We start from the raw sequence: 11,118 nt of genomic DNA on the forward strand, positions 1-11,118 counted from the left end.
AGAACGACTGGGGGGTGGAGCTTGCATACTTTGTGCCGATCAAATCGGCCGCGTTGCCTGGGGACTCACCTTTGCTCAGCGCTTCCCAGCGGAGAGGGGACGGTGGTTTTCCTTGCTGCATCCCCTTTGCCAGGTTGCTGCGCTGTGAGAACCACTGCTTGAGGCTTCGTTTGGCTGCTGGTTGACTAAAACCCCTTATTTTGGCTGCTGATCCCTTATTTTCGAGGCTGCTGGTCCCTTATTTTCAAATCTGTAAGTTGACAGCTATGCTCATAGCCTTTGTCGTCCTCCCATTGTTTTTTGATTGCGCCAAGGGGTTTTATGGGGTTTTGGAATAGTATTTTGTATATTGATGTGAATATCTTGTAGTCTTGGTTTATCAATGAGATTGGGCGGTATGATTCTTCTTTGAGATGGAGACTATTTTGGAAGAGCAGGGTGAAGAGGGAAGGCCTCTCCGCCTCCCTTCCCAAGTTAAAAAAAAAAAGGTTTGTTCAGGACACAGCCACACAGGGCTCAGACGCTGCTTCACGGCCCAACGCTCACCCTGCCCACTTGCGGGAGGCACTCACCCAGTTGCTCGCTGGTGCCAGAGCAGCCCTCCAATGGTGCGCTCCTAGTCAGCTGGGCTTCACTAGGATGCTGCTCCGCTTTCGCGGGTCCTGGCCTCTGCCACATAGCTATCCGGCTCCGGCGGCCTCTGTGGTCCCTCCTGGCTTTCTCCTAGCAGCAGCAGTGGCAGGGGTGTCACCACATTGCCGCACAGGAAATTCCAGAATTCTCCTTTTATCATACCATATTTGTTTTTCCTTTTACCAAGTAAAAGCTTGCACATGCCCCAAACATGGGCATTACACACTATTGCTTCTCAGTTTTGTGACAGTGCTGCTTCTGCCTGGGCTGGTGAAATAATTATGGAAGAGTTGGCAGAATGAGTAACAGACACATGGAATAGTTGTATACAAGTTGTTAAGCCTTCTTTTGTTTACTTGATAATAGTGGGGTGATTATTCCCTGAATGCTTTCATACTTAAAACAGTAGGTGGGATTCAGTGTTTACTCTGACCCATTGAAATAATCAACCAAAGTTTGTCAAAACCATTAATTTCAATGGGTCTACTCTGAGTAAAATCTAGTTGAATCTAACCCAGTATCTGAAAAGGGGAGCCTACACTCCTTTAATATGTTGCACTGAGCATGCAGGTATTAGGTGCTTGATCTCAGGATAGGCGTCAGCTTGGGTGTTTAGCCTACACGTTGGTGACTTTGTGAACAGGACTAGTGTGTTGTGTGTGCCCGTGTTGTAGAAAAGAAAGCTATTGGCAGTTTGACTGTAGGGAGGAGGGTGACAGAATTGGGAGTAAGGTGGGCATTAAGCAAGGGCTAGCTAAACTAGAAGCAACTGTGTAGGGTTCTGAGAGGTGTGCGCTGCTCTTTATGGTTCAACTTTCCCTGCTTGCAGGCCAATTACATAGAAAAAGGGATACTCCTGAGTAAGATTACCTCTACTGTCAGACTAAAGGTCATTGTGATTCCCTGTCCCCACTATGCACTCTGGAAGTATCTACCTACTTGCTGTGTACTTTATTAATTTTCTTTGCATTAATTATATTTTTGCATGAGTTAATTAATTATTAATTTACCACAGCAGATTTATTATTATTAACAACTTAAGGAAGCTGAGTCTACTTCTGTTCATTATAGAGTAGTTGCAGGCTATTCATTCATTGCTAGGTGGTTACCAGAGGTGGCGAGTGCAGGGTCATATTGTCTCTTTGTGTGTGCATTTACACACAAGATAGAACAAGCTGTGATATTTATCTTCTGGAGATCTGGGCAGAAGGCTGAAGCATAAGGAATTCTAGTGCACGTGTGTCTAGTGCATTTTAAACCTCTCCCCTGAGGGAGGCAGGGTAGAAGGTCTTCCTCATGGGCAAAACATGGACAGGAGCCAGAAGAGAAGTACAGAAGCCAGGGCAATTGAAGCATATGAAAGTTTCTGTGTTTACCTAGTTGTGATGAAGCAGATATTAGAAAACCTCTGTGAACCTCTCACTTTCATTTCACGAAAACAAGATTTTATAGAGGGGCTACCTCTGGAATTTTCTAAATTGGGGGAAAATTGCTGAGTATATTTTTGTAATGGCATTATAGAAAATGATATCAACTGATTAAGTTATTGCTTTTAACATATGGTTGGTAACTGGGTTCTCCACAGGACTGCCTGCTTCATAATCTTCCCATTTTGTTTTCTTATAACATTGACAAAATAATTCTGTTCTTGGAAAGAAAACATAGCTATGGAGGGAAGGATTAATGTAGGATTAGGGACTCTGTGAACCTCTTAAGTGAGCTATGCAAAAATCCAAGTGGAGATTTGCAGCCTGGGTAGGATTCAGTGTGTTCTCTGTTCCCAACAAAACAACCTGGAGCAGCAGGAGTTCATTATTACCCATTATTACCCATTAGCTGACATTTATGGCATGAGGTTGCAACATTGTTTTGACTTGGGTCACTAGCAGCTTTCTACAAGGATGTATGAAAATATATTGAATTTCCCCTCTTCTAGTTTTTCTCTACAAGTAAACACCATAGTCTGTGCTTCATGAAGTTAGGAAGAGTTTTGTAGAGTGTCTGGGGAAATCTCATTTTGGATCTAGGAGTCCTGCTTTGAAGACTGTAGACTCAGAGGTTCCCAACCCCCTTTTGTAGCAGATTTATTGTGAGTCTGTGGGCAAGTTACTACAGGTCATTTTTGCTTTTCTTGCTCTTCATGGGAATAATTTAGTGACCCTCCTCACAGAGTGGTTATGAGAGCAAATGTAATCATGCTTAAACTATTGGTAGCTGTTTACAGATAGGTAGCCATCTTGGTCTGCCGTAGTCGAAACAAAATTTAAAAAATCCTCCCAGTGGCACCTTAGGGACCAACTAAGTTTGTTAACTAAGTCGTGTGCATGCACACTTCTTCTTCTTCTTCTGGTATCTGAAGAAGTGTGCATGCACACGAAAGCTCATACCAATAACAAACTTAGTTGGTCTCTAAGGTGCTACTGGAAGGATTTTTTTTATTGATAGCTGTGTTGCTTCAGAAGAGCAAAAAGAGAGAGAAAAATGGATTAATATGTACTTTAAATCAGAAGTGCTCAGGTACAGAGCAAGGGCTTCAACAGACCAGCACTGACAACAGTAACTTCTTCTTTTTTCAATTTTTTTAATTGATTTTCCAAAATTTAAAACAAACAAACAAACAAACATACATCCTGTTTAAATCTTGGTAACATTATTAAGTGACTTCCTCAAATCCCCTTGGTTGAATTTCATTATATATCATTTTAACCGTTTTCCAAAATGACAACAGTAACTTCTGGTTCAGTGATGGGGAACCTGTGACCTTCTGGATGTTGAAGCAGAACTTCCCATCTATCCCTGACCAGTCACTGGGCCATGCGTCCCAGCAGGCCTAAATGCTCCTGCCTCCCATCCACCCCCCACCTGACTGCCTCACAGTAGCATCCTGTTGGTAGGCAAGGAAAAATATAGGTATAAAAGGAAAATTCGCTGGATGCCTAGATCTAGGTTTGGGGCAAGTTTGGTGAGACAACCCCAGCACAGCTTTAAAATATGCAGAATTAAAAAAAAAATAGAAATATTACCAAGAACAATTTCAGATCATAATCCAGTAATACTGCAACTACGAGAGGGAAATGACTCCACTCGTAGATGGAGATTGAATAAGGAGTTGTTAGATGATCATAAACTTTTAGAAAAAGCAGAGAAAATATTAGGAGTTTATTTTGAATTAAATTTAAATAGAGAAAAACTATAAAGCAAACTATTAAGTTATTACAAATTCAATGATCAATAAATTCAATGATCAATAAATAAATAAATTCAATAAAGAAAAAAAATGAAACAGAAGTACTTCGAACATGCAAAAAAATCAGGAAGGTTGCTGGTGTAGCAACTGAAGAAAAAGGAAACTCAAAATATTATATCTAAAATCAAAGATAAAGGAAAATTGATAAACAACGCAAAGGACATCAGGAAAGCACCCGACAGCTGGAGGAGAGAGCTGACCGCTTGATGGTGGCTGCAAGGCTCCCAGGTGCGGTGGAAGATCCAACCGATGTTGCCTTCTTGCCTCCAGCAGAAACACATGGTGTGGGGGCAAACTTCCTCCCCGATGAGAGGAGCGGACTAGACGGAAGCCTGCATCAGTAAGGTCTGCTCCTCCTAGCTCCGCCCCCCGGACCGCCACAGATTGGCTGATTCAAACAGCTGGGTTCCGGCAGGAACTCGGAGGTGGTGACACCAGGAGGCAGAGCAACGGCCACGGGAGCAGTGTGGCTCCGAGATGGTGGTGCAATGCGCCAGGCTGCAAATGTCGCCCACCGCTGGGACATGATGAGCGGTCATGAATGTTTCCTTGTCCTCCTGGGGAAAACTGACAAGTTGGGTGACAAGTGACAAGCAAACAAAATGAATTTCAATAGGGAATCATGTCAGGTTCTGCACTTAGGCAGCAAGAACCAGATTCACTAAGATGGGATGGGGGACACCTGGCTTTCTAGCAGTACAGGTGGAAAAGATCTAAGGGTCTTGGTGGACCAGAAGCTTAACAGGAGTCAACAGAGTGATGCAGCAGCAAAAGAAAGCTAACACCATTCTAGGCTGCCTCAGTAGAAGTCTAGTGTCCAGATCAAGGGAGGTAATAGTACCACTCGATTCTGCCTTGGTCAGAACACACTTGGAATACTGTGTCCAGTTCTGGGCACCACAGTTTCAGAAGGCTGCTGACAAGCTGGACCATGTGCAGAGGAGGGTGACCAAGATGATCGAGGGTCTGGAAACGAAGCCTTACGATGAATGCTTGAAGGAGCTGGGTATGTTTAGCCTGGAAAAGAGGAGACTGAGAGGAGATCTTCAGCTATCTTAGAGGCTGTCACATGGAAGAGGGAGGATGCTTCTTTTATCCTGCTCTGGACAGGAGGACTCAGACAGATGGCTTCAAGTTCAAAGAAAGGAGATTCCGACTAAACATTCTTGAAAACCTTTCAGAGCAATAAGAGCTGTTTGGCAGCCGAACAGACTCCCTTGGAAGGTGGTGGACTCTCCTTCCTTGGAGGTTTCTAACCAGAGGCTGGATGGCCATCTGTCATGGATGCTGTCACTGAAATTCCTGCATTGCAGGGGTTGGACTAGATGACCCTTGGCTCCCTTCCAACTCTAAGATTCCATGATTCTATGAAATGGATCTGAACTCATGACAGCCACCCACCAGTTTCATATTCAAAACTGCTTCCCACCCCAACCCCTTCTTGATTACTATATATAAATAAGACATTAAAGTAGACAAATAATAACTTACAAAAAGGATCAATAAATGTCTCACCCTTTGTCTATAAACCTTGATCAGAATCCCATGTCAGGTTTTCTTTTGTGAATTAAATAAAATGGTTTCAACCAGTTTTTAATAGCCAAGAATCCAATGTAGAGCTTGGGGTACATTGAAACCTAATACTGGACAGATTTCTACAGGGTGTGGAGAGGGGTTATTTTGAACTATGAAGTGAGAAACAGCAGCCGCAGTCGAGGCCAGAAGTGCTTTCCCTTGGTGACCCCACCGTGTTGAAAGGGGGGGGGTGTTTGCAAGGGGTTTCTGTCCTGTCCAGAAATGCACCGTGCTGGATGAAGCCAGCTCGAGATCTTTTCTAAATAAATGGAATAAAACCGCTTAACCCACTGAAAGATAGATTTGAAAAGTGACTGTGAAGGGGAACAATGCCCGTTATGAAGCAAGATAGCTAAAGTAACAGGGTCATGTCCTCCATTGTGACACGTCCCCCTGCTGAGTGACTTGGCTGAGCACTTTGGGAAGAGCAACCATTTGAGGATAGCTAGTGAGGGAGATCAGAGATGTGGCTGGAGAGATTGCAGAGACTCTCTTCGTCTCAAGTGTAAGTAGGATTTCTCCTTCTTGGTGCCCCAAATCCAGCACAGAGATTTCTAGAACCCATTTCCTCACTGTTTCCTCTTCTTCCCTAGGTTCCAAAGTCTGAGGAGGCTCCGCGGGCTGCTGGTCTCCTGCTGCTGGTTGCCCAAGATACATCTCCTGGTCTGCCAGGAGGAGGAAGGAGATGAGTGGAAGGAGGAGGTAAATGTCACGAAAGACGGAAAGGAGGAGGTGGTGAAGATAAGATCGATTTTTGTGAGACCATGCGACCAGGGGATGGAGTCCACCGATAACAACGTGGATGGTGAGTGTTGATCTTTCTTCCTCAGGAACAGGGAGGCCAGAGAAAATGTGGCAGTGGGGCGGAGGGAGCAGAAAGATGGGTTATCGGCATAATAATCAATTAAAATATTAAGAATCCTTTCTCTTCTTTTCTCTTCCAGGCAACGGCAGCAGTGAGACCAGCAGCTCGAGCGGAGCTCTTACCCCCCCTCCCACGCCCAGTTCCCCCCTCCCCACAATTCCAAGTATCTAAATAAAGAAATATAGAAATCATTTTTGTATGGATTCAAATAAAGTTTGAAATACAAATATGCTAGTCTTTGATCATGCTTTTATCCCCGGGGGTTCTTTTTCCCAACAGTTGTGAGGATGGGCAAGAAAGTTACTTGCCCAAAAATGGAAAGAAGAATATGTCCCAGCGAAAGAAGAATGGATACAAAAACTTATGGAATATGCAGAAATGGCGAAACTTACTGGAAAAATTAGCAAGATAACCAACTATATATAAAAGAATGGAAATGGTTTATTGGATATTTACAAATAAACTGTTAACGGATAAGAATATTGTAATAACCTGCAGTTTTATAAAAGTAAAGTGACCCCAGACCATTAGATCCAGTCGTGACCGACTCTGGGGTTGTGGTGCTCATCTCACTTTATTGGCCAGGGGAGCCGGAGTACAGCTCCCTGGTCATGTGGCCAGCATGATTAAGCCACTTCTGGCGAACCAGAGCAGCACACGGAAACGCTGTTTACCTTCCTGCTGTAGCGGTACCTATTTATCTACTTGCACTTTGAGTGCTTTCGAACTGCTAGGTTGGCAGGAGCAGGGACTGAGCAACAGGAGCTCACCCTGTCGCGGAGATTCGAACTGCTGACCTTCTGACCGGCAAGTCCTAGGCTCTGTGGTTTAACCCACAGTGCCACCCGCGTCCCCCATTTATAAGAGTTCCCCCATTTATAAGAGTATATATATTTAATGTAGATGAATAGGTGAGCAAATTCATTCATTTAGATATGCAGAAAACATAAAAATAAATAAATTTAATGAACAGCAGAAAGAGGGGGAAGTCAAGTTTTGAAATGTTAAAATGATTGTAAAATTCTTGGAATGTATAAAACTGAAAATCATAAACTATAAAGAAGAGAAGGGCAGGGCAGTGAGAGATCACCAGCCTTCCTGTCCGCATTCACCTGCACACCCACCTTTCCAGCGGAAGCCTCCCAAGTGGGAGGGGAATTCTCTCAAGGGGCACCCCGTACCCAGGCCTGGCAAGCGGAGTCAAGGGCAGCACCTCAAGATCCCATGCTGGCGCAGCACAGATGAGATGACTGTGAAACTGTTCAGATATGAATTGTGCAGGGCGAACTGTAGAGTTGGAAGGGACCCCCAGGATCATCCAGTCCAACCAGCTGAGCTGACCAGGCACTGAAGAAGAGAATTCATAAATGGATGCTCCCACAGAAAGAGTACCATAGATCATGTGTGAACTAGCCATGCATTGTCACCCCGCATGTGCACGCATGCTTATGACCGCATGACTAATTAATAACTAAGGAACAGGATCCTCCTCTCGTGTTACTGAAAACAGGCTTAGAAGGGGCCCTGGGTCATCTAGCCCAGCCCCCCATATACTGATGCAAAGTAGATTAGCCCAGAGGCCTCTGACCTCCTTTAAATCTGAGGAGCGGACCAGAGGGAAGCCTGCATCGGTAAGATCCGCTCCTCCTAGTTCCACCCCCCGGACCGCTGCAGATTGGCCGATTCAAACGGCTGGGTTCCGGTGGGAACTCGGAGGCGGTGACCCCGGGAGGCAGAGCAATGGCCACAGGAGCAGTGTGGCTCTTCCTTGCCCCTCTTCCTCCCAGTAAGCAGCATTGATGCTGCTGCCATGTAAATAGCAGCTAAGGCACCTCTTCTATCAAGCTCTTCTCTTCATTTTATTACATTTTTTGGCCCACCTTTCTCTCCAAGGAGTTCAGGGTGGCATACATGGTTCTCCTCATTTAATCCCCACAACAACCCTTTGAAGTAGGTGAGGCTAGACTCATTAAACTCACCCCTCCCTGCCTGCCTCCCTCCCCTGGTGTGGTCTTCCAGAAGGCTGCTCCTGCCAGTGCCAAGTCTCCCGATGCCTGTTTTGGGGTGCCTCACTCTGGCACAACCAGCACAGGGGAGCAAAATCAGGGCAGTCGATTCTGGGAACAGAGGCCGATTCGTGATGCCCCTATTAAAGCGGGGCATTTAAGGGGTTTGAAAGTGTGGCCCAAGGAAAAAGGCTTGAGAACCACTGTGCTCATTGTTGATCCTCAAGTTCTGTGCCTCTGCTAATAGTTCTTTATCTTTCAGTTGGGCTTGAGCTGGACAGTCCTTAAAATAGAGAACCGCTTCAGCTAGAAGGCTGTCTTTCTGAAGGTAGCATTGGGCTAGCTGTGCTCTGCAAGCATCTGAATCAGGGAGTTGTGCAAATGTAAGCAGGACTTTGCAGCTTTACATTTCCCTGTAGATTAGAACATGTTGCTACGGTAATAGGTGGATGCAGTGAAATACTGTGTAGAACAATATGATGAAGTATGTTGAAAAAGGAGAAATCTGGGAACTCTCTAAAGGGAGAGTTGTTGAGAGATGTTGAAAAGTGTGTGCGTTTGGCTTCCGGTTTCCAGTTGCCTTAATGGCACAGCTCCCACGATAGCAGAGACCTTTAGCGAAGACAAACAAGGATGATTTGAGGGTAATTATCCTTGAAAGCTCCCCCCAGGGCCCGGGGGGGGGGGAGATCGTTTCGATACCTGCCTTTTGTTCTGACATGGAGGTGAGAGGTAGGGAGATGCTGAGTGCAAAAGCACTTCACTTCTTGGTAACCCTCCAATGCTGCCATTAAGAGCAGCAGTTCTTCTGTTCATTAAGAGATTAATTAGGATTAATACACAGACGTGTGACGCTAATGATGGGACAAGATTAAGGACTGCCAAATCGAAACAGCTACAAGGTTGTACAGATTTAAACTGGAAGATGACTTCATTCGAGCAACAAATGGTATGTTTGGGAGGGGGGAGCCAATCACTTCATTATAATTCCTTTGTTACATAAATGACTCGGCAACCCCCCCCCCGAGAATGCCAAAGAAAATAAAGCAAGTTAAGAGGGAGATGGGAGTACAGATATGGATTATAATGAAAAACGGGACTGTGTGAGGAAAATATTAATATTTGGAATAATTATAAAAAGGGCTTGGAGCCTCTGCAGAGTTAATTTTTTTACTTGCCCCCTCATTGAGGGGAGAAGGGACTGGACTCTGAAGACTTGCCGGAGCTCTGGCAGGGCACCAGATCACTCTTCTATGAATAATTATAATTAATTGCTTCAACAGGACGTGGAGGGGAGAACCTGGAGGCCCACCAGGGCTTTGGCAGGACATTGGGTGACTCCCTGCTTGAAATCGAAAGTGGAATTTCCAGCTGCATCAGAAGAGTTGAGAACAAAGAGAGAGACCTCTCCAGAATAACTTCCGAGTCAACACAGCCGTAAGGCACAAAGGAGATTAGGAATAATTAATATAGACATAATATTTGATAAAGAATTAAAAGAAACAATTGATGGAAATTAAAACCTCACACAGGAAGAAGAAAGGAGTAGTTCACTTGCGAAATTACAAATTATTATATGTGTTAATGCAAACTGAAGTTAATTATTGTAGTTGTGGTATAAGGGTTTTTATCAAGAATCGATTGTATTTGCTTTGAGCAATAATCTGGAGGTAGAATTAAAGGGACTCTGACCCTGAAGTACAGCACGTGGGAAGCCGGATCAGATTTATAATTGGCTATGTAATTGATTTGTACTTGAATTGATATTGCTGTTTAGTATTAATATAATAAGATGAATATTGGATTTTTGTAATTGAAAATTAATAAAAAATATTTAACAAAAATAAGAAAATACAACTTCCTAGTAAGCCCAAAGAGGCAGGCCCTGGTTAATAACAAATCCCATCATAGTTTTCCAATTCTGATTTTAAAAAGAAATAAATACTATTGAGCACTTTGCATTTTCAATTCACTTAAATCATTGTGGTATCCAGACTACAGGACTCAAATGCAGACTAGAGGACTCAACTGCTCTACTCTTCAGCACCTTTACTTAGGAATAAACACCATAAAAATAAATATGAAATGGATAATATAATAAAATGAGCACCACTTGCCATTGTGGATTGGCAAATCTGTTGGTTTCAGTTTCTTGTTTTTCAATCTTACATTCTGTTCTCAACAATTTCACATCAGTTTGCATTTAAAAAAAGATCCCCATAAAAATGTGTCAGCATTTTAGTGTGAATTTGTCCTAATGTACATATCTTTGTATGAAACATTGTCCAATATGCACAGCACTCTCTCATCATATAATGGGAATATCTCATTCTCATTGACAGATGCATTTCTTATGCACACTTAACCTGGTAATATACGTCTGAACATATTACATGACTGCAGAACTGCATTGCAAAATTAAGAGAATGTTGATTACTTACGGATGACTGTGTTCTTGCACTGTTTAGAAAACTGTGGCTTAAAAGCAGGGTCGCCTTTAAATGTGAACTGAATCAAATTTCTTCCCCCTCCTTACTAATGCATATGCCTGGCCAACAACCGCTGACGATAAAACATTTAAAAGGAAAAGGAAAAATAATACTCCAGCAACCAGCTGTCACCATAGTGGGCTCCACCATGTCCATGTCAGCCCAGGTGTATATGTGGGGCTATTTGATCAGTAGCAGTCACCAGGAGGAGGGCAGGACTTTCCTACCAACTTGTCAAGTACACGAGTTCCCCTCTCTCTTTGGGTAGCTCACCAATAAGAATTAACAAGCATTTGGTAGATT

The sequence above is a fragment of the Podarcis raffonei genome, chromosome 6 (genome assembly GCF_027172205.1).
Source record: "Podarcis raffonei isolate rPodRaf1 chromosome 6, rPodRaf1.pri, whole genome shotgun sequence".
In the NCBI taxonomy this organism is placed as follows: domain Eukaryota; kingdom Metazoa; phylum Chordata; class Lepidosauria; order Squamata; family Lacertidae; genus Podarcis; species Podarcis raffonei.